A 24626-nucleotide genomic window follows, 5' to 3' on the forward strand; every position below is an offset into this window, starting at 1 on the left:
ACTTACTTTCCATCTGGGGTATAACAAACTATTCTTTGTTTTACAGTGAGTCACTCGGGTCAAAATCAGATTTTTCCAGCAGAATTGATTATTTTACTTAAAAGTCAACATTTAGCAGGATGATTTGAAGAACAGTTTATTGTAAAATGACAAACAGTGAAGTATAAGTAATTATTATTCAATGTGCATGCACTAAATCCATAAAAAACATTTGAAATTAGCATCAGATCAACATGTAATTTATTTATTAAAATTACATTTTACAAATTTTACGCTTCAGTAGGAGCTTAGTATTACCGTCTTTTGCAGTAGCATTCTTTACTTCCTTTTACTCCTCTGTCATGCAAAAGAAAGTCAGCTGGAAAGCAGAAAAATAATAACACACTTCAGGACTTTTAAAATGTCCTCCTTGTTAGCTGCCTGAGCCTTATTTGACAGGAAATTACCCAGCTGTAATGCTAATGCAATTAATGCTCTATTCACCAGACAGCACATGCCCCGCACAAACACATGAGTGGCATGAGGCCATTCATTCTGCCTTTCATCACGTTTTTTTCCTGTACGATGGAGACACAAAATGTGAGGGCGCGGGATCAGAGGGAATCCAAATGCCCACTTGTCATTTCTTTTTTTTTTTTGTCTGTTCTCATTCATGCGTTCCTCATACAGAAGGAAATTGGGAAGGAGTTGGTACATGGAGGGTCTCACATGCGGTCATCCACTGATCGTTATGTCTACACTTTCTGATACAACAAGCAGGCTTTTCATACAGACTGGGTCATTGTGTCTGCAGGAAAGGGGGGGGGGTCTATTACAGGTTTTAGCGGTGCAGATTGGGGCAGAGCCATTTTGATTTAAAGTGGAGTTTTGACCTGGAAAAACAAAGCAAAAAACTAAGCTCCTCTTTTTTTTTTGGAAGGAAAAACCGGCATCAAGAGACATGTGAGCAAACACACTTACCTTTTAGCAAACTAACAGTGATATTTAACTTGTGTTGCTATCTAACAGATAAGACAAAAACTGGATTTGGTTTAAATAGACTGCTGTTTAAAGTCCCATTCCAATCATCTTTTGATTTTAAAAGTGTCCCAAATGGTCTCTTAATAATGAATATGCTGTTTTTTGATTAAAAAAAAGCAACAAAAAGAAACAGTGTCGTTTTCTAGGACATTCTTTCTGCAGAGCGGCGGGAGTTCATCAGAAATTCCCCTCCGAGTTGTGGGCAGGACCGTTGGTGTGGTGTAAGCCCGCCAACACTTCCCATCATCCCTTTTTTATTTTACCCCTAGCTTACAGCCCATCAGACCCCCAAGCTAGCATTAGCGATGCAACAAAAATGGTGAGCATTATTGGAGCTATCCAGCCGCACAGTTTTGTGCTAGATGCCAGCTCGGATGAGGACTACGAAGATGTTCAATGATTTATTTGTCTGCGAGTGGATGCATCAGAATGCAGTGGAGCAGGGAGCTTGTGGTGCGCTACGACTACAAGCTTTTTCAAACAGAATTTGTCGTCTGCTCCTGCTTTGCAACAATTTAAATGGAGAAATACACAGAAATACAATTTATTTTTATGTACCCGTATTTTCCGGACTATAAGTCGCCCTTTTTTTCATAGTTTGGCAAGGGGTGCGACTTATACTCCGCAGCGACTTATATTAGAAATAAATTGAAATAAATACATTGTTAACCCTCCTGTTATGTTCATTTGTGAGGAACAGAGATGATGTTCCTGGCTAAATTTGATGTATGAGGTATGTTGAGTGTTAAGAGGATGTTAAGTGACTCAGAGAATCAGCAAACCCTTTTTTACAGTAAGATCTTGAAGGCTGACAACATAATATTCTATTTTCCAATGATTTCATAGATTCAGAAATGCAATAAAAATGACAACTGTTTCTACAAATACAGAATGAAAACAGAGTAGTAGTTGGACAATGATGCTTCATGAAAGGAATAAATAAATATGAGAAACAATTACTGTGAAATTATGAGATAAACAGTCTGCTATGATTGTGTCATATGCAGTTGTGCAAGTTATTAGTTCTTGGTCTCAGATTTTGTCAAATAAATTTCCCGTAAAAATGCGACTTATAGTCCAGTGCGACTTATGTGTTTTTTTCTACTTTATAATGCATTTTTTGGCTGGTGCGACTTATACTCCGGAGCGACTTATAGTCCGGAAAATACGGTATATATGTCCTCCATCATGAGAAAAAAATTCTACAAGGACATTTTAAAACGACAAAAAACACAGTCTTTATCTGAGTCTGTCTTTCAAAATCTTACTCTTCAAATATTTTTTTTAACCAGTTTTATTCCTAAAAAGCTAAAAACTCTCACAGTATTGAGTAATTATAGAGAATCGTTTGTACAATGTGAAATGTATCATTTCTGTTACCAGCTAAATCTGTGTTTTACAGCAATTGTGCCACGGTACACTAGTGTGCCATAAAAGATGGTCTGGTGTACTGTTGGAAATTTCACTTAGTTGGTCTAACAAACCTTTTTCACCACTGACAGAATATTAACTCTGCGTTAATCCAAGCAGGCCCACACTGAGTATTTGGGAAATGAAAATATCCTAAAATACTTTTTTCTTTGCGTTTATTTCATTCCTATTGAAGAAACTTTGATAAGAATGACCACACTTTGATATTACTGCAGCTTTGGCCAATTGCTCTCATTTTGGGAAAAAACTGACTTAAACGGTCTCTGTCGATCATTCTGGTTAGGTTAATCAAAAAGTCATCAATTTAACCAATCAGACGTGGTTAATATCTTGACTTCCTTGTGCCGACATGACTCACAAAGTCTCTCAACTCTAACAAAAATAACAGCTAAACATCTTGTTTAACGGTGTAGCGTCCCAAGGGCTCTGGTGTCAGTCCTTGTGAAAAGTGCATAAAATCATGAAGCTCAGAGACGTGAGTCAGTCCGGGATCAGTGCCTCTGTTTTTTCACCACATCTCCCAAGAGTCATTGTTAGTACTTTTTGTATCCAATTTTTTAAGCATGCTGTGATTGTGTAATTGTTCAAAATCACCAATTGCCCTTGCACAAACATGAACAAAACTTAAAAAATAAATCTCAGTTTAAAAAACCATTTTTTCAGGTATAATTTTGTGAAATTAGATAAATTTGGCATGCACACACTGATATTTATGCTTTTTTTAAAAAAAAAAAAAGAATGTGATTGTAGACAATTATTTTGAGTCTCTAAAACTTAGGTTAGGAAAAAAGTCAGAAGAATTAAAAATAAAGTACTTTAAGCGTTTTGGAAACGTGTTAAATTTGTGTGATGAGTGATACATTAATGGGTACAGGGAGCCTGTTTACAAGCCCACAAATGTCAGATAACTGAGAATATTTGGAAATGCAATCAAGACACAATTCTAGTCTACATAGTCATTGATCTGCTTTATTTCACCCGTTTTTTCTTCTTGGAGAACATTTCACAACATTTCGTTGTAACATTAGTTAAATTTAATCTCTGTCAAGCAAACGGCACGTTGCTGCTGATCTCCAATTCTACTCCTCAAGGAAATAAGCACCAGTTGACAATTCTGGGGTCTCGTATGATCTATGTCTCCTTTTTTTTTTTATAGAAAAGGGTAGATTCATACCAGGAAGTATAGGCTTTTCAGGGAGAAATCTGCAGGTAGTAATCCAGCATTTTACCATAAGTGCTGTGATCGGATAAAAGACATTGAATGATCCTATCTACCGGTACATGCTACTAGAGAAATCTGATAATGATGGGATGTTTGGTTCACACGTAAACGGGATCAGAATCCCTAGAGACACTGTGAGGATGTGTTACCTCTGGAGGTCTGGGCTCATTGGCATTCAGTCAGAGCGTTTGGGAGAAGGAGCTGAAATTTTGCTTGTCTAAGTTATCTGGTGGATAAGCTTGAGTAACCCTGTGAGCATGTGCAGCGTGAAAGTCCTCCATGAGAGATAATATCACAAATGCAGTTTTTTTTAACTGGCTTTAATAAAACAAACAGCCAAACGAATCCATTTGGGCTAACTCTATAGTGTGTGTGTTGCTCAGTGGTTTATTTCTAAAGATCTTGAGACCTTTGGAGTGTAAGAAGTATTACTTATAGTATATTAGACAGTGTACATAATGTATGCTGCTATATTAATTTCTGCTGTCTTCTAATACTTTTTATTTAGCCTTATTACTCAAACTTTGAATTCAATAGTTTGTCTGCATGTGGATCCTTGACCCTTAAAGCCAACTCGCTCTGCCTTCCCTCCTGCAGCAGATCCCTTCATCAGGAATTCATTCAATGGCATGAGCTGCTAATAGAGCAGCTTCTGAATGCTAAAAAAAATCAACAACTATGGATATTTAGATATGCATGTTTGAAATGCTAGAATCCATAGAGTAATTCAATGTCAGCCCTGTCAAATCAATAAATACTGAATCTATTAAAGAAACAGTTGCTCAACAGCATATGGCTCAAGTGTGTTTATAAATGTGTGTGCGGTGGAGTTTTCCGCCCGCCTGTTTCTGCTAATTTGTATGAACACCAGCGTGTATATTAAATGAATTAGATCCCGCTGCGGAATTCTCTACGTCTGTTTTCAAAATACACCAATTCCCATGTTGCATTTACTTTCATTTCAGTGTGATTTTAATATTCATAAGCCAAGCATAAGAAAGACAAATCATTAATGTTAATTGAAAAGGGACTCTGAGCACCGAGTAAGAAATATTGAGAAACTCTTGTGCATATGTTGTGCATTTATAGCAGATGTATGCGTTTCACAAGTTATTTATTGAAACTCTCAGCTTTATGTGTTTTTAGATTATACTCTGTAATAATTACATGGTAAAAGAAAGCAAACCCTTTTACATTAAGGTGTGGGCCCATGTGTTAAATCAGTAATATTTTTATCTTTTAAAAACAACCAGGATTTTACAACAACTCATCTTAGGATTTTGTTTCATATTCATTTGTATATGCCAAATTGCTTCCGAGAAATAATTATGTTTTAGTGCATATAACGGTAAGAATATGTGATTTGTGTCATTTCACATAGTCTTAAACGATGGTTCCCAACATTTTTAAGGAGACGGGCCGGGATAATGTCATACAATATTTTCACGGTCTAGACCAATTGGGGAAAAAGTTTATGTTTAATATTTTTAAGCTTCCGGTTTATGAAAAAACTTTTTTAGTTTTAGTTTAAGAAGATCTGAAAACATTTGTAGATTCTTTTTTTACAGATGACAAAGATTCAATGAAACAAAGTTCTTGATTTGTAGACGCTGTTTCTGATCTGTAAAAAAATCACTAAAAGCAACATTAGTTTTTTTTCCATAGAATACCATTACACCACTGAGAACTCAACCCAGTCTGAGATCCTCTTTCAAGGCAAACAGATTTGATCATATTTTGTTTTTACATGAATTCTGATTCATTGTGTAAATCTGTTCTTGTTTTCTCAGCATGTTTTAATTTGAAATTACACTTAGATTACAATAAAGACGAGTTCATACCATTTATAAAATACTTTTATGCAATGTAATTTTCTTCACAAAACACAGAGGGTAGAAGGTATTTCTGGGTAAAATAGTGTTTTGATTTGGCCGTTAAAAATATGTCTAGCCGATAGATTAATTTTAATCTACTTGGCCAGTGACTCAAAAATTAAATTCTGGCCCCTGTGTGGAGGTATTTCAGTTATTTAAAATCTGTCAAAAAACAGAGTAATGTGCACTGCAAATTGTGCAGAGGGCATGGTCCTTCTAAAACAGGACAGACCACCAACCATGCATATCACCTGAAGCAGAGTCACCAAGCTTGCTCAACCTTAGACTGAAATAAATGATGATTCTCCAGAAAAAAAAAGGTTAGATCTGCACTGCAGCAACAATCTAAACTGCAAGAAGAAATTATGTAAATTATCTTTTAGTCCCTAGCTTGTTCACAGGATGTTGACAAAAAACATTAGGATTTATTTGTAGAATTAATGTTTTGTTTTTAAATTAAACTGATCAAGCACTTTAGCATTCTGCTTTAATTATGTTCTCTTTTGAAACCTGAAAGCTTTTACTTTAATCATGTTCCTTTTAGTGCAGAGTGTTCAAATTTGACAAATATTGTTATAGGGTTTATATCGTGATATTTGTTATCATCTGATATGAAAAACATTGATATTGTGATATGAAAACTTCGATATCGGCCAGCCCTACATGAAAATGTTCCCTTTAACGCCAAAGTGGATGCTGACAATTGGACGCCAACTTCAGCCATGTCTGACTTGTGTAATGGATAAAAAAAAGCAAAAATAAATTGACTCCTTCATACTAAAACTGACATTTCTAAATATAATAGAATATCCACCGTGTCTGCAACTTTATTGTCTGTGTGTGTGAAACATTTGAGAGTCTGTTGCCTCATGTTAGGCAACGCGGATTCTGGTATGTGGAAACAAAATATGAAATATAGCGCACTGCGCTAACTATGCCCTTTCGGAGGCGGAACAGCTCCTGTCTGTGGCAAATCAATGATGTTATAAATCCAGGTTAGTTTTACCTATTGACCTCAGAAATTTAAATAAAAGTCTAACCTTACTAATTCATTAATACCAGTTATTATTCTGTAGTTTCTGCTTAAAAAAGTGGATTGTTTACCTTTTTTACAGTGTAAGTAATGTATGGAACTCTCCTGCAGGCCGTTTCAGTATGATGATGAAAACAAACTGATATACAGATGTGAGTGACATCAAGGCCACAAAATTCCTTTTTCATCAGAATATGACAAATTTGAAATCTGCAGTGACCTTTAGAGTTGTTTACTGAAGGCAGTTGTTTTATGTCTGTGTTCCAGTTCAGCAGAGGCACAGACATGGATTTGTATCTGGCTGGACAGACACACACACAGTGCTTGCTGCCCTAGGCTGCTTTTGGTACAACCCTGGGATTGGCATTTAATCTGTCAGTTCTACAGGGCATTAGCCTACATTTTGGGTACACAGGCACTGAAATAGTCGGAGAGAACAAGAACTATCAACAAATACGGACAAGAAACAGCATGGGTAAAGAGGGGAGTTATGGAGACTGAAGCTTAGGACTCACCGCTTGTATTGGCCTCACTGAGCCCACAGCAGGACGTGAACTATAGCAAGACATGAAGCAGCCCTCTGATGTAACATCTTTTCAACTGCATCTCTGATGCCTAAATATTCGACTGTTTCTACTAGTTTGTACCTGAAAGTTTGGACCACTTGAGGGCAACCTGTAACTGATGAATTAGAGTTGCATGATTCAAATAAATATATTTTTTGGACCCATTAATAATGTAAAAACTCTTGAAAACCGACCAATCTGATCATCTTTGATCTATTGTAAAAGCATTCCCAGTGTTCTTGTAATCCTTGTGCTATCCTATGGGATCAAGATGACCATTGACGTGTTCTCCCTACCATGACAAAGGTGGATAAAGGTGGACAGGATTTCATGTAATCCATGGACACCAGTGAAGATCACAAATCATTGAAGAAAAAAGTTCAGTGCACTGTCTTGTGGGGTCTAGATGACCCCACTCCCAATGTCAAAGTGCCTAGGATAGCACAAAGGTTCATTTTGAACATGTAGTTGTTAACTTTAAAAAAAAAAAAAACACCTGTGTCGTTTTCTAGGACATAGTTTCTGCAGAGCAGCAGGAGTTCATCAGAAATTAGTCTCTGAGTTGTGGGCGTGATTGTTTCTATGAAGTAAGCCTTTCCGCACATCCCGTCATCCATCTGTTTACCCTCTTTCCCACTAGATTACCACCCTTCAGACCCCCAACCTAACATTACCCGTAACAAAAAAGGAAGAGCAATATTGGAGCTTTCAAGCAGCACAGTTTTGAGTCAGATGCTAGCGAGGAAAACGAAGATGTACATGCATCTAGTTGTCTACCGGTGGATGCATCGGAATGGAGCGAAGCAGGGAGCTTGTGGCCCATTGACTCTAGTTTTTCCATTACAACTATAAGCTTTTTTTAAACTGCATTTTTTCCTTTGCCACTGACTCTCAACGATTTGAGTAAAGAAATACTCAGAGATGCAACTTTTAGTTTCATTTTCTTAATGTATATCTATCATCTCAAGAACATTGTCACCCACAGTACATGTTAAAAACACCATTTCACCATTGGGGTATATCTTTAAATCATGCCCTTATCTGAATTAAGTTGATCCATAAATGTAACAACTCTTCAATAAAATGCATGTAAAAGAATAAAGGTGTAATTTTTTTTTTTTTTTAGAACTGTATCATTTTCTTTGAGGAGGAGGCCATAAATGAACAAACAAGACATTTTTTGCCTTTTGATATGGTATGTGGTGCAGCTGGTAAACCAGCAGCGGTGATGATATCTGACTGTTTTTGCATTCAGTCCTTCCTCTCATCGTCTGTAGGCTTCATATATTTGCGTGCAGTTTTCAGTTTTGCATATTCATTGTGCACTTTTGATAAACGGTGTGTAATTTGTGTGAGTATTGTGGGATTTTACTCACAAGCAACCTGTCAGAGTTGCTCTGCAAAGTGGGTTTGAAAGCCTGGCTCAGCTCAGTGGGGGGTCTGGTTTCCAGGCCTTTGTGTGTGATATATGTGGACACTTTGGAGGTGGCCTCACAGTGTGTCACCAAAGATCTTGGGTCACAGTTCATCCCACTATCCAAACAGATAACCTTAAATAGAACTTTAGTGTAACAGGATTCTTTATGATGTGCACAATTAGTCCTTCACATATGCATACATTTAATAAAGGGTTTCTACTCCTATTTAGTCACTGGTGTGATAGATTCTGAGTTAGACTCTAAGCACACCTAAAGCAAAGTACTGTTAGTGTATGAGCTTTGTTCAACTTGACAGACACATCTATTTTTTTTATTTTATTGTTATTGCAACATTGTTTTTTGGTCGAATGGCTCTCTGAAAAAATAGCTTCACAATCACAGATTGTCACATGCTATGCTTATAAAGTCTGTCTGAACAGTGGTCATAAAAGGCTTCTGCCTTTCATCTGTTCAGACGGCTGAGATCTTAAGGGCACCCTGCTGTGTTGCTGCTTTTGGCTCATTCCTAGTCGTGGATTTAAACCACATGACGACCAGTTAATGTAGAATTGAAAACAAAGGGACATTTTTCACCCTGAGTACAAGCTACTGAGTGTCTTGCTGTAATAGCATTTTTTTCATGTTTTTTTTTTTGGAATTTGGGGCATTAAGTTAGTTTGGGTCAGAAACTTTGAGTATTTATTTGTTTTTAGGTTTTTTTGCAACCACGTTAGGGATTTGGGCTGGAGGTGACAGTAACAGAGCTGAAAGTATTGAGATTTTCTTTGTGATTGGCGTAAATGGAAAGGGTCGGGCACAAATGCATCAGAGGCATAGCTCATGTTGGATGTTGTAGAGATTTAAATCTAGGGAGATAGATGGAAATTGTTTGGACACATTCTCTCAACACTTATAATGTTGCTGAAAGGATGCTGAGGTAGTGTTAGAGGGCCGTAGAGAGGAGCGGACGCATCTTTAAAGGAGCGCCTGCCACTTGATGCATGCCCTTGCACTGTGAGTGTAACAGTCTCGTGCTGAAGGAGCTGGTCAGCGCCTCTACAGTTTGATGCAGAGGGTGGTTATCCATGATGGTTGTTAGCTTAGCCAACATCCTCCTGTCAGGCACCTCCTCGATGGACTCCAGTGTCCAGCCCAGGACAGAGCCGGCCTTCCTAACCAGTTCCTTAAGTCTCCTCCTGTCACTGCCTGTACTGCCCCCTGCCCAGCACAAACGCAACTCTACAAAGGACTACTGAGGCCACCACAGTGTCATAGAACTCCTGAGCAGCTGTCTCACACCAAAAGACCTCCGTCTCCTCAGCAGGTGAAGGGGACTCTGGCCCTTCCTGTACAGAGCATCTGTGTTGCTAGACCTCCTGAAGTCAAGTCATAACTGTCAAAAGGCAAAGATAAAGAAAATGTTAGCCATTTTTGGCCACAAGCAAAGATGAAATACTTATAGGAATAAGATATGAGTGGAACATCTCTATTAGGAAATCCAGTTATGTAGCACCACTTCTTGTTCTAAGTAAAAGTGCTACAAATATTTAGTCAGATTCAAATAAAAAAGACATTTATTATGGATCAAGTTTACCGTATATTTATATTTAAGTAAGGTCTATTGAAAAGTGACATGCCAGTTTTTTTTTTAGAATGCAGCAAAAAATGACTTTTTATATGCTGTTTTTTTTTTTTACATTGGAGGCTTTTTTTTAGTTAGTGGAAAGTTTTAGTAAAAAGTCAAAAATCGGATGTAAATTTCGTATTAAAAGTTTCACTACACTTTCCTTATCTGTAGTCAGTGTTAAATTAAATGCCCGTCTTCTATATTTTGAAAGTTAGCTAAAGGATATTGTTTATAAAGCTGCATGTTGTCTTGCAGAAAACATTCAAGAAACATAACCTGTTATTTAAAAAAAATACAAAAAGGAAAGAATAAAAAAATTAAAGAAGGGAAAAAATAACATTTAAGCTTATATATGTTTTTAAAAACATGTTAACATGTACAATTTTAAGATTACACAAACATCATAAATCATATGGAAATAAAATAAAATAAAAAAGGTTTTGGACTGTAAAATGTTAAACTGCTTGTGGTAATGTGGCTTGTTGAAAGCAATACTGACACCTGGAAGACAGAAAACCAATAATGCTGCAGATTATTATTTTTTTCTTTCTTTTTTTATCCAAATAAAGCTTTCTAGTGGTATGAATGTGGTAACATTCTTTGTACAGGTCTTGGCTAACACCCTGCACTTTCTCACCGCAGCATTAAGAAGAAATCCTTCTTTATTTCATTTCAGTCTTTTTCTCTTGGCAAACCTTTTACAGCTTCCCTATGAGACCAGTCTATAGTTTCAGTCTCATCCCATAATAAAGCTGAACATTTTTTTGGCACTGCATTAATATTGCGATAACGATATCATTTGCGGTATATAAACAAATAGAAAAATAACCAAAAACATAATTCCCATTTCATTGCAACAGTTTAAAAATTATACTAGGTGACAAACATCTAACATAATAGGCCTCCATCTGATTGGTAAACAATGGGAAGGCGTCCATCTGATTGGTCAAATGCATAAAGGGATTTATTTGATTTGTTTAATGCTTCAGGCTGCCATAAGATTGTTTTAACACATTTAAGGTTTACGATTTATTGCGGTTTTTCGCCGTCTTTTGCGATTTGCATATTGCAGGGCTGGATATTGCGATAACGATAAATTTGCGGTATATTGTGCAGGCCTAATGATAAGCAATGTTTTAATGCACCAAAACAGTAACACCGGTTGAATAAATGACCTGTCCAGGTTGCCACCTGCCTTCGCCCACAGTGGCCGGGATTGGCTCCTGCAGCCCCGTGACCCCAAACGGGACAAAACGGGTTTAGAAGACTGCATAAATACATGACAAACTGATAGTTCAAAGCTATGGTATAAAAAACTGGAGAAGCAGAGTTAGAATGATATTAAATACGATGCTTGGTCCATCTGCAAAAAGACAAGTAAATTATGTTGAGATAGGAGGTTTGAGCTGGATTTTGACAGGAGGTAGTTACATTAATGGGGTCTGTTTGTCTTATTTTTTTTTTCTTGTGAGAGAGCAATCACTCATGACTGATGACGCTTGAAATGTTCATTACATTGTTTGATTAATTTGCTATGACACCTGGAAAAGGGCATGCTGGAGGGGTCAGAGGTCCTCCCAAAGGTTTGGTGCTTATGATCCCCTCAGTAGCTGATGAATGACTGGGTTGTGTCTGTGGGACAGTGTGGATGCTACACATACATCTGTGTCTTTGTGTGGGATCATCGTCCATACATTACATGCATGTCCTAACTTTACAAATCTATAAATAAAACCCCCAAAAATACTAAATGTGGCAGGTCTTAAATGAAAGTAACGCAAGCCTCCTAAGCTTCATCTGCTCTTTCGACCACACTGTTTATACCACACCAATTGTGTTAAAAACAGCTAAGGGAAGAAAGACATATGCTTGAATTTTGAATCCCCCAGTATGATTTGCTCATAAAACATTAACACGTACACAAACACTCAGGAGCAGCATAGACAGTGGTAATTTAACAAGCTAATTTATAATCTATAACTATTATTTATTATGTAAGGCATAATAGCCAACATGTTTTCCATTATAAATCATCGGACAACAAGTTTAACCTCAAATATACAAATACACATTTCGTGTATCAAAAGATCCATAACCCCTTATTATAACAGTAAAATCTTTCCAACACAAGAAGTCTTAAGCTCTTCTCTGGGTGCTCAGCTGCTGGTCAGGATAAAAATAAATAGATTTGTAAATAAATAAAAAAGAAATAGATTAATGGACGACAGAGGCCTGATCGCGTCTAGCCGTTGCTTCCACAAAGTCTATTAGTTTCCGATAATGCACACCTTGAAGGGCTTCATCCCACTTATACCATGGTCACTTGTGAAATAAAAAATCAATTAACGGTATGTTAATCTTGTTGTTTTGTTGGTTTAAAATGTTTTTCACAAAAAGCAGAATTTAATTTGCGGTGCGATGTGTTTTCATGGTAACGGCTGTCAAGCCAGCACTAACCTCACTCTGCACCAGCGCAGGAAAGTAGTAGGCTTAAATAAGCTAAACGTCATAAGTGAAACAAAGCATCATTTGAGAGAGAAGGTTCACCTCTTACTGCTTGTTTTTGCCCAAATTATGTAAAAGTTTGTTTCAAAGAAACCAAGTTTAAAGTGTAAATAGTTCAAATCCTTGTGTCCCATTTCCTCCTTCTTATATATTGTGTTCTGTCTCTGTCTCCTGTTGCATCCCAGTCTTCAAAATTGTCAAATTCACCAAGCAGGTTTAAGGAAATATAAAATCCCTCATGTCTTTTCTACTGTCTCACGGTTGTAAAAAACTTTGGAATAAGATATGTCAACATGGTATTCAAGAAGTTTGTGGTCAATGTTTTTTTTAGATTATTTTCTTAATTGTTTGAGATTGGCAAAAAAATACCCCTTTGTGGTGTTGAAATACAGATTGCAAATTTGTTCTAATACAAACACTTGTTTTCATTTATTTTAATCTTTCGCTGTGCCACAGGGTCAGACAGTTAAATGAAAATACTTTAAAATTAGGCTTTTCACATCAATTATTAAATCAAATAACAAAAATATTAAGATTAATTATTTACAGATCATATTTATTTATTGCTTAAAATTTTTATCGCATGACAGCTTAGCACATCCCCTCTTACAAGTTTCTAGAACTTAGAGAAAAAGAGACCTATAGAAAAAAAAGGTTTCTCATATCGTGCTAGAGAAATTCAATAACTTAGTACCTCAAGTAGTTATTAAGAAGAAGGTTTGACAATTTTATCGAGCACAAGCAGTTTCAAAAAGAGTTCAGTGTGATTTAGTAGTTTTTGTGCTAAAGTACATGATATTTGTGGGCTACTCAATCAACTTCTGATAATATTAGCTATATACTCTGTTCTACTAGGCTTTATTGATATTTTATTCTGTTGAGTTTATCTTTTTAGTGGTTTACACAGAGACATAGTGTAACTAGTTGCTTTAGTAGTTTTTAAAGAGCTTAATTGACTGAATTGGTTTGTAGTTGTACAGAAAATTTCTCTTACAAAAAAACTTTAATGTTCAAATCTAGAAAGACAACTTTCTGGATTAATTTAGTTTATGTGTTCTCAGTCATCTAGAGAAAGTAGAACAAACTTTAGTTTCATCTTTCAAATTTCTGTCTAGAGATGTAAATTTTAAACTATCTATTGCTCTTCATTTTAGGATAGAAAAGGGTACTGGCAAACTTAAGTATCGTGTCTCCTTTAGTATCTACAGTACAGTACCTGCAATATTTTGACATTCTCCCTGTGGTCTTGTTTTAAGTTGACGATTGCAGAAGCTGACATTTGCTGGTGTTAGCTGAACAGGCAGTGACCTGGAAAGAACTGAACCTCTAAGATACTATATAGTCACAGCAAGTTATAAAACATGACATTCTTGCCCGCTGCAAGAAAGTGTTCTTCCTCCATTCACCTTTGGGTTGACACAAGTGACAGTAAAATGTGCTGCGAAAGTTTGCAGAGCCCAATACACACGAATGAAAGTACAAACACGCCTCCATAGTGCCTGTCAATAGATTTCACATCTCGATTTTAGAGTTAAGAGTATAGAAACATGTTTGATATATTTAGCCATACAAGATGACAGCAAGATCTTTGACCTTTGGATGTTTTATGCCTACCCTTAAAAGGAAGCAACTAACAAAGTGATAGGAAAAGAGGTGACTAGAAAACTGATAACTTCAAGAATTGGCCTAACTTTTTGTAGAAATGTAGAAGCACAAACTTAAAACCTGGTACAGAGTATGAACTGCAAGAAACCGGTGATACTTGATCACACTGACCTTGGCAACGTGTGTTCGAGTGACCACCTCCAATGTAAAACTCTATATAAACATGCATAAAACTATTGCGTATAAAACTCTAGCCTTCATGCATCTCCATGGAAGTTTTTTTGGGCTCAAGGTATGAAACGCACAACCACATTGAAAGTTAAACCAAATTAACTTTGTGCAATCAGGGGTTATGATTTGGTAGTGATTTATGGGTAGCGTCCTTATTAATTCACTGACGTTCCAACCGTTTGAAAATTGATCATGAAGGAGATATTTACAATTGCTGCTGTGCCTGAACAGAATTATATCACCAAGTTTTTCATATATTGGAAGGGAGCTGGCTAAGAATTTACTTAAGGTTCCCATTGTCTGATTTTTATAGATTTTATTTTCAAGTAATTGTCCCAGAAGTTTTGTTTTATTTTTTATGGCTTGAAACTACCAGGACATTCCATGTTAATGTCCTGACAACCTTTTAAACATTTTGGAAGCCTTCGTAATAGAAGTCTGTCTCTTGGGGATTCTGGCAGGATTCCAGTTTTAGGTCCTTCTCAGTCAAGTTCAGTCAAGCGCGTATCTGCAGCGCAATTTCCTGCACATTTGTGGAGATATATGAGTGCCTTTTGCTTTTATTAGCATTTTCTCAATTTTGAGCCATTCAAGCATTGAATAAATCTCATTTACAGTAATGCAATATTTATTACACATTGACCAGATTATTTTACAAGACAGCTTTCATCCCTTTCACAACAAATGGACATGTGAATTAGACAGTTTTGAAAAAGGTCATGTTTAAAACCTGTGCATTACCTTCCACATGCCTTTACAGGACTCAGGATGGCAGTTAAAAAATCGTATTGCCCACATTTTAGAAAGCCATCAGAGCCGGCTGAGGCCTAAACATACTATTCATTTGTCAACCAATTGCTTTTATCTTGTAAAAACACAAATTACAATAGACGAGCAGGTGCTTTACAAACGATTTAGTTTTGAATGGATTTTTTGAATTTTGATTTGAAAAGGTTTATTTCAAGCAATCAAATAAGAATAATACAGAAACAACATTACAAACATCTGTTATACATTCATACAATGACGTATCAAACTAAGTATAAATAGACATGAAATCAAAGATTGCTTCTACCGTAACCATTTTATCACATGATTGATCATTATTTGGTTCATCACTTTTATCAGACAGAATTAAGAATCCTTAAGTATCAATAAAGCACATGACAAAGATGAATTCCTTAAATTAATATGTAAAAAAATAGACATAACTATTTAAGAAATCAACATGGCAAATGCAGATCAGTAATCTAAAATATATGCAGATTAAATTCATTTGAAAAAGCATGTATATGATTAAAAAATAATAATATATCAGTAAAATAGACATAAAACTGTTTCAAAAATCTTCGTAGCATAAATTGATCAAGTATCAAAAGTTAAAAATATGTCCAAATTATGTTTCATTAGGAAAAATCATGAATTCATTTTTGGAGCAAGTGATGTAATATAACTAGAAAACAATCAATTTAACCATCTTCAATAATTGACAAAGCATTTATTTTTTAAATACTATAATAAGGTAATGCTGTGAAATAAAAAAGGGTCCATATTCTGTCGAATGTCCAAGGTAGGTATTCCATCTTCATCTGCAGATATTAGATAAAGGTCCGTATCCTTCTGCTGCTGTTATCAGCAGCGCTGAACGTTAAGGTCAAGTTGTCTGCAGGTCAGAACTCTAAAAATCAGGGTCACTTCAGACTCACAGAAAGTGCTGATCCCAGGTGTCATATTTTTTGAAATTATATTTGGCTCTTTAATTTATTACTGTATTTGTTGCTTCAGACGACCGTGATCAAACAATTCTCAAAATCCTTCATGGCCTTAACAACCAGAACCTTGGACCGGTCCGGTGGACCGAGTGGTTTGACGTAAATCCTGGAGCCTTTAACCCAAGTGTTCTCAATCTGTTTACGCTTCTTGAGAAGCCTGGCATGTTTGGCGATTTCAGCATTCCTTCTGGTCAGATGGTCGTTTAGATAAACAGCAGATCCTTTTCGAGTCCTCCTTTGATTCATCAGAGCTAGCTTGTTTTTTTGATTCACAAACCTTTTGAGGATCCCCGGTTTATGTTTCTCCTTGAAACATAAACCAGCGTCCCAGGAGAAAGGAGACGGATAAACCACCTACACCACCATCCCTCATTGCAATTGGATGGATTGGAATGAGGGCTGATGGTGGTGTAGTGGTTAGCACTCTCAACTCAGTGGTTTGAATCCTGTTGGGTCTTTTCTGTGTTGAGTTTGCATGTTGTTCCTGTAAATGTGTGGGTTTTCTCCTCCCGCAAAAAAAATGCTTCATTGGTTAAATGGTGAGTCTAAATTGTCCCTCGGGTGTGGATGTGGTTGTTTTGTTCTCTATGTGACCCCAGTGTGTACCCCAGTGTGTAACCTGCCTTCACCCCTTAGTAGATAAGTAGACAAGCATCCCCATGATCCCGGACAAGAGTTCAGCGGGTTTAGAAGACTGGTTAGTGGATGGATTGTACTAAGCCTGCATTGGTTTGGGTCATGAACGAAAAAAAGCTTTACCTGAACATAAAACCAAAGTTTCTGGAAACATTCGCTAAAGCTCATGTATTCTTTCAACTTACCTCCACAGACTCTTAATGTATGTTAGTGTATCCCTTTCATGTTTCCTTAAAAAAATTGTTTCTTTTCTTATTTCAAATAAATAGTTTAGCATGTTTACATGGTCTTTTTTTCCTGTGATTCATAAAAGCCTCTGAAGAGTATAGGTCTGTTTGTGCTTGTTGGAGACATGGTCCAGAAAAAGAGGTCTCTCAGTCCCAATCCTCCTAAATACCATCATTTTTCAGATAAACCTTCATTAAAACACAGACTTGTCAAGAATTATTGTTTGTTGATTTATAACTGACGTCTTTTTGCTCCTTTTAGGTTAGTGTAGTTATTAGTATGGAAGCTGCTGTAGGAAACAAAAGAAGATACTTTATCTATTTAAATTTAGTCTTTAGTTTCAAGGACAAGTCAAATTAAAAACATATTCCTGTCCGTGTCCCTGGGTGGTGGGTTCTGGTCCTTGCCTCTGAGCGCTGGGCCCTGCCAAATTTCCAACTGTGGCCGAGCCTGGTCTTGGGTGGGGGCGGCTGGCCCCTGTCTTGCTCCTTTCTGGACCAACCGTGGGTCGGGTGGCTGGCTGCCTGGAGTGCGGAGCAGGTTTCCCTTGGGGGGTCCTGGCTCGTACCTGGGGTTGGGGGATGCCCAGAACTCCTGGGTGGTGATGGGGTGCTCGTCTGGGGCTGTGGGGCCCCTTCTCGGGTGTGGCCCTGCGTTGGGCTCTCCCGGCGCGGTGGGGGGGCTGCTCTCCTGGTTGGGCTGTGGCGGCGCTCTCTTTCCCCCCATGCCTCCCTGCTGTCTGGCTCTGGGGGCCTCGTGGCGGTCCTGCTGGCCCTGGCCTGGGTGGCGGATATGGTCGCCCGGGAGGCGGTTGTTCCCTGCCTGCTGCCGTGTGGCGTTGGGGGATTCCGGCTGCCGCTGCTGCTTGGGCGGGAGTCTTGGTGTGGGGGTGGCTGGGCACTCTCCCTCCTTCTTTTCACATTCCACCGCAGGCCTCCAGACTGCGAGCAAATGGTCGCATCTTGCGACCAAAATTTGAGAGTGTGCGACTGAATTTTACATCCAGTCGCACATGTGCTACCAGTAAATTTGCCTCCCCCACCCTCCGTATTTTTTTATACATTAAACGTGGAAGGGGCACGTCAATGATCAATGAAATAATCAATGAGACGCGAGCGCACACGCATGCAGGCAGACACACACACTCGCGCACATACTCATCAAACGCGAGCACACACTCGCGTGATGCATGTTTTTGAGGCGGCCAATGCGTGTGAGAAGAATAGGGAAAGCCACTGTGAGTGGCTAAAATGCGTGGAGGGGGAGGGGCCTAGAGATAATCGAGCGCGCGTAAACATCTGTGGGAAGGAAACGGAGACAAATATCATCATAAACTGATATGTGCGTGCGTCTGAGCTATGGGTAAGCGAACTATTGATTCGTTCTTCCGACCTGCGGGTAGTGTAACAGTGCCTGAGTCTACAGCAGGGGTCTCAAACTCGCGGCCCCCGGGCCATTTGCGGCCCCCAAGATGATATTTTGCGGCCCCCGCCTTAATATGAAAGTTTAATATTAATGCGGGCCGCCAGTTTGTCTGAATGACACTTTTAGATTGTCGTGCGCAGAGCTGACCAACCAATCACAGTGGGGTATATGACTCTTGGGGGCGGGACAATGACAGGGCTTGAAAGCAGGAAACCTGACCGCCCCCTCCCCAGACCACATTAAGGAGTTCCTTACTTTCCTTTAGAACGTATTTATTCGCTCTTAAATTTCTAAATACATGCAGTCCGTGCTGAACTTTTCTCTGGGTCACACAGACCCGGAGGAAGGTTTAGGTTTTGGTTACGGCAACGCATCAGCCGCAACCAAACAGTTTATGCACGGCTGTTACGGAAGCACACCGCTCCTGCGGGAGTCGGGTCAGCTGAGGTGAATAAATGTCCCACACCTACATGCGTGACAGCTAACGGGGCTTGAACCTTAAATACATGCCTTAGACACACTGAAAATACGTGGGGATAATGCAACGATAGACGTGTTTGAGATGAACCGGCGGCTCGCCTGGATCGTTGGGGAGACCAGAGGGGGGGGGGGGCTGCTGTGAGATGAAGGCAAATCTGCAGCAAGACTAAAGGAGAACAGGAAATTGGAGTCGTCCTCAACATTCAATTTAGTTTTTATATGCCTCTCCCCCTTAGTATCTCTTCTTCCACTTTCGGCTTCTCCCATCAGGGGTCGCCACAGCGAACAAGTCGCATGGTAAATTTGGCAATGTTTTACGCCGGATGCCCTTCCTGACGCAACCTTCTCAAACCGGGCTCGGAACCGGCACAGAGGTAGAGAAGGGAACAGGGAGCAGCCCGGAGTCGAACCCTGGTTTCACGGACGGAAGGCGCCGCAAACCAGCACGAGCTAAACCGGCTCCCTTGCCTCTCCCCCTTAGTATGATCTGTGTTATTATATATATTATGATTATTTTAAAGTTTTGTAATTTATTTAGTCTTTTTTTAATCAATTCGTATTTTAAATTATTTTAATTGATCACTCAACTACAAAAACCCATCAGGACACATGTCCCATAATGCATTGTTTTGTAGTCTGTAGGGCAGCTTTCAGTCAGTTCAGTTTCCAGCTGTGTCCGGGTAGGTTTGCCCCTTGCTCCCACCCCTTTCTCGCGATATTTCTGTGATGATTGACAGGTGATGTTGGAGCAAAAACCAAAATATATGTCACACACCAGGTGATCTGCGCAGCTTTTCGTCCACCTGGGTGATCTCAAACACACTTATTGTGCATCTTGGCTGCACTTATTTGGTGTCAAGATAAATTTCCATCCGTTTTGTTTAGTATTTGTACCGTCATGACAGCGATGCTGCTGTCAGTTTACCTTGTTGTTGCATCTTCAAAAGTGCAGAACAAAATGTGACACTGAATCAGAAACAGCACATTGTAATTTCTGCATCTATTATTAAAGTATTTATTAGTAATACAGTGAAAATGAGTAGATTTGGTTAGCATGTTGATTTACGGTATACGCCCCTAAATTTTCTGGTTGCGCCCCTAAAATTTTCAGTTAGGGGCCACAGTGCTCCTAGTGAAAAAAGTTAGTCTGGAGCCCTGCACCGTCCATTTTAGAAGAACATAAACACTCACCTGAGCACAGGTGTTAGCTCACCTTTGCACTAATAGTTTGCATGATTGAATGAATCAAATATTTCACACTAGTTGGTTTGAAGGCATAATTATGCGTGTGTGAACACTATCTGTATTGTGTACTTGTTGACCTGTGGACATTTTTGCAGCTAGCAGGTGTGTTGATAACATTTCAGAGTGTGTGGACAGGCCCCGCCCTTTTTGTACTACATTTGAACCTTACCGTAATGATAAACAACTAGTAAACTTGTTGCTTTATGCTGCTTCATGGTCTTATCCCCCCCCTCCTATTATCACCCTCCTACCCCCCCCCCCCCCTTTCTAACATCCCTCTCTCTTCTTCCCTTCTTTCCTTTTCCGTCCGGTCCAACACCAAAGATTTTCAAACATGATTGAAATTAATAAAGTTTGGCCTCAATTACAAAAGGGGTTTATTCAGACATACCTTTGGTTTGTCTGAAGATTAATAACCCCTATTGTTAAAGTAAAATATGTCCAACACAAGAGGCCGTCAGCTCTCATCTGCCTGTCCAGATGTTGGACAGGACAAGTTAAAAAAAAAAATACAAAATTCTTGTTTCCAACTGTGGTCTGATGAGTGTGGAAGGCAGTTAAAAGAGGGCGCACAAAAAGAAAAAAACAAAACTAAAAAAGGCAAAGTAAAATTTTATGTCATTTTCTTCAAAAACAATAACCAAGAAAAGCAAAAGCAAGGCAAAACATGAATAAATATTCTCTGTAGGTCACAGTATAAGGAGAGATTTGCAGATCACTTATACAGACCTATTTTAAAGCAAGACTTAACACAAAGCACAAGGTTAGCAAGTTCTGCAGTATTAAGCAGAAGAAAAATTGGATTATCCTTTACAGAAACAAGGTTGATGCAAAACATAAAGCACTGAGATTTTTTTCCCCCCGTGAAATCGCAAATGGTGTTTAGAGATGGACGTAAGCCAATGCTCACAGTTTCTTTTTTTAATGCCCAGTGATGTTTTTTTATATGCACATAATTATGGTAATGGTTTCCTATCAGTTGCTCTTCCTTTTTAACACAAGTACCCCTTCTACTACAACAAGAATTAATTTATGTTGATTTTCCAGCTTTCAGATCCCACAGGACCACAGCTAGCCTCTATTTTATGTGTATTTTTGCATTTTAGTAAGGTGTTGCCACCCTTCTCTGCAAAGTTTTGGTCTATTCAGGACAGACGATCTGTTTTGACACTCAAAAAAATGAAGTTTGCTTGATTGTTTTGTATGGGCCAGGGCTTTGCCATGCAATGATGGGAAGGAGCGCAGTTTGGTGTGATCAACAGATGTACCTGAACACAATACTCCGGAGATATCATACACAGTTATGGGAAATCTCATGCTGTGAGTAAACATGCTAAAAATGCATTAGCCACCATGGAAACTAAAGTGCCAAAGGATGTATTTTTACTCAAATGAGCGTGCATGCCTCTCTTATGTCCATTTACTTGCAAATGGTTAACCAATAAAAATAGTAAATACTGCCACCCGCTGCACTGGTACATGAAACAGAAAGTAAAGCTTAATGTAAGCATGCCAGCAGGGAGTCAAAGGGGGCAGAGAATTGTCCCTCTGGACAAGCTTGTCCTTGTTTTTGCAGTCATTTAGAATAACAAGCTCTCTTGGTCCACATTTGTTTTATTGCTGTTGAATGAAAAAGTACACTAAAATTTGAAGCACAGAAAAACAAATAACCAATAAACAAACCGGTGAGACATCTGCTAGCTAGGGTTGTATCACCAGCACTAAAACTGAAATCCTCAGAAGTTGGGAGAAGGTGTAATGATGAACAGGAAGTTTTGGTAGAAGTGCAAAATATGTGAGGGAATAATTTAATGCATTTGTTCACTCTCTCGCATTTGTACACACACATGCACACATCAGCTCACATCTTAATTACCAAGGCTTGATGGGTACTTAACCTCGCCCCTTGCTGCTTATGCTAATGCAGAGAGGTCAGGGGTGTTCAGAGTGGCTGGCTCGCTGTCAAATCAACCAGAAATGACCGTTGGAGTGCAGAAGAGAGGCAGAGGGAAACAAAGAAGCAAGGACATGCCAAGTATGGGAGAAGGGGAGGAGGGGGATGTAGAGCAGACGAAAAGTGTAATGCTAATGTCAAACACTTGTTTTTTTTTTTACATGTGGGTGAAACTGAGTGAGGTATGTGTGCTTCGTAGTTGAGCAAAGTTCCCTACTCCTCCTCACCTTGATGTCCTCATCCTTTAAGCTACATGGATGCTGCTGAGCATATGGCTGGCTCTGTGTGTAATGAGCTCATCGTCTCCCCCACCATGTAGCCGGGGCTGTATCTGTGTGGGACTGAGGATGCTGAGCAGCAGGGAGGGCCAATGAGAAGACCCCCTGTAACAGGATAAAAACTACATGGATACATGGCCAGTGCTCTTATACTGAAAAACACCAAACAGCATTAGCACAGCGAGAAAAAATGGAATCATAGCTAATGAAAAACAAAAGCACAATCTGTTCATGCTGACTAGTTTTATTAAAATGAGAATCATCCATTAAGAAATCCATTTGTGAAATATTTAAAACACGCCGTCCAGCAGCTGTGGGAACATTAATAAGGCAGTTAATGTTGGTGGATGGTGCCAGGATTTTCATTGTGGCTTTTATTTCTACCCCACACTGCAGCGTAGACGTAAGTCTCGAAGGAAGATTTGCTCTTTCACTTCACGTTTTGTTGTGAGAATGTTGAGGTTTGTATGTAGGTCAAGCACTCTGGTCCATCCAGTGCCTAGAGTTATTTTAGCATCATTTTCCTAGCACATGGCATCTCCAAGTCAACCTGATCAATTCAGTTGGACATTTAGTCTGGTCTAATTTGACTGATTCCCTGTGTCCACTCAGCTGTTAAAAACATGTATGTACAGCGCAGCGCTCCGCACAATACATACTGCAGAGGTCACACATGTATGCCGGGCTCTGGGAAATACAAGAATAAAAACCAAACAAGCTCTTGCCACCACAAGTCCTTTCTGCTAGAATTTGTGCTTTTGCACCCCGGGTGCGTGTGGTCCTTAATCTATTGGCTGATATATAGTGGTTATGTAGAGATTAGGGCAAGATGTGAAGGAAGTCAAGGAGAAACAAGTGTGTGCAGGCTCACACACGCCCCCCGCAACATTCACACACACTCCACATCGTATGATCTTGGGGGGGCATTTGTTCTGGTCTGGGTCACTTGGCATCAAGCACTCGTTTGGACTAAAAAAGCCACAGCGACTGAACATAATCCCATTCTGTAGCATCCCACCCAGGAACTGTGTGTGTGTGTGTATGGGACGTGATTGGCCTGCTTCGCCTGAGGCGCTCAGGCGTCGACTCAGGCTTCGTCTGAACGCTCGCCGTGTCAGCTATCTGCTGAAATGCTGTAGCTACAGAGAAAGAAGCGCATTACAGCAGCCGTTGGAACGTTTTGGCCCTGTGTGTGTGTGTGTGTGTGTGTCTGAATGCATACTGATGCCAGTGACTCCTTCATGACAGATGTGCTCAGAAAACAAGCCACATCCTGCAGTCAAGTTCAAGCAAGGCTAGAACTGGACAACTAGTTTGGCCATCAATGCAAAGAAATTCTCTCACCTAATCCAGTTAACGGGGACATATGTATCCCATGGAATGTGGCTGATAAAAAACAATTCCTACATAAACACAAGTTATATACACTTAAAAGGATATTAGTATTAGCAAAATAATCGTTTGGATTAATATTTTTGACCATAAACATTAACAACTGAACAAGTTAAACTGTAAAATATTTTGTTTTTTGATGTTTTAACCATTGTATGTGACAACTTTACTGAGTGACCCCTACCTCCTCACATTCCAAACAGGAAGTACACGCTGGCTCTAAGAAATCAAAATCCCATTGACTTCTATTGAAAAATAAAGAGATGTTACTCAGTTATTATATTTATCCTAACTGTTTTTTTCACATTTTCTTGTTATTCCTATTTTTTTTTAATGTTTTTTTTTTCTCTAGTGCAAGTTATTCAAATTATAAACTGAGCAGTCTGATACCTCTATAAGGTGTCTGCTGGCACCCCACATCAAATGTTCGAAACATTTGCCAGATTCTAGCCTGCTTTCAAGTGTTCAAGGTGTAGACTTCCGACAAGATCACCCGATTGGTGGGAGTTGTTGCCATTGAAATGACGACTGAGACTGATTCGGACCAATCAGTGCTTACTGACGTCGTCTAGCTCCTACATGGCAACGCCTGTATCGCAAAAAAAGGCGACTGAACTGACTTAATTTTGTTGCAGCCGAAATTAAGACATTTTCTGTTGGTGACATCAAAGTCACTCCTTCCAG

General features: G+C 38.9%; 1 protein-coding gene across 4 annotated transcripts in view; it reads left to right on the forward strand.

Annotated features, from left to right (window-relative positions):
* Positions 1-24626, forward strand: part of cdkal1 (CDK5 regulatory subunit associated protein 1 like 1) — a 259064-nt gene that overhangs the window by 47329 nt on the left and 187109 nt on the right. The gene's annotated exons all lie outside the window — the stretch shown is intronic.

The sequence above is a fragment of the Oryzias latipes genome, chromosome 16 (assembly GCF_002234675.1).
Source record: "Oryzias latipes chromosome 16, ASM223467v1".
In the NCBI taxonomy this organism is placed as follows: domain Eukaryota; kingdom Metazoa; phylum Chordata; class Actinopteri; order Beloniformes; family Adrianichthyidae; genus Oryzias; species Oryzias latipes.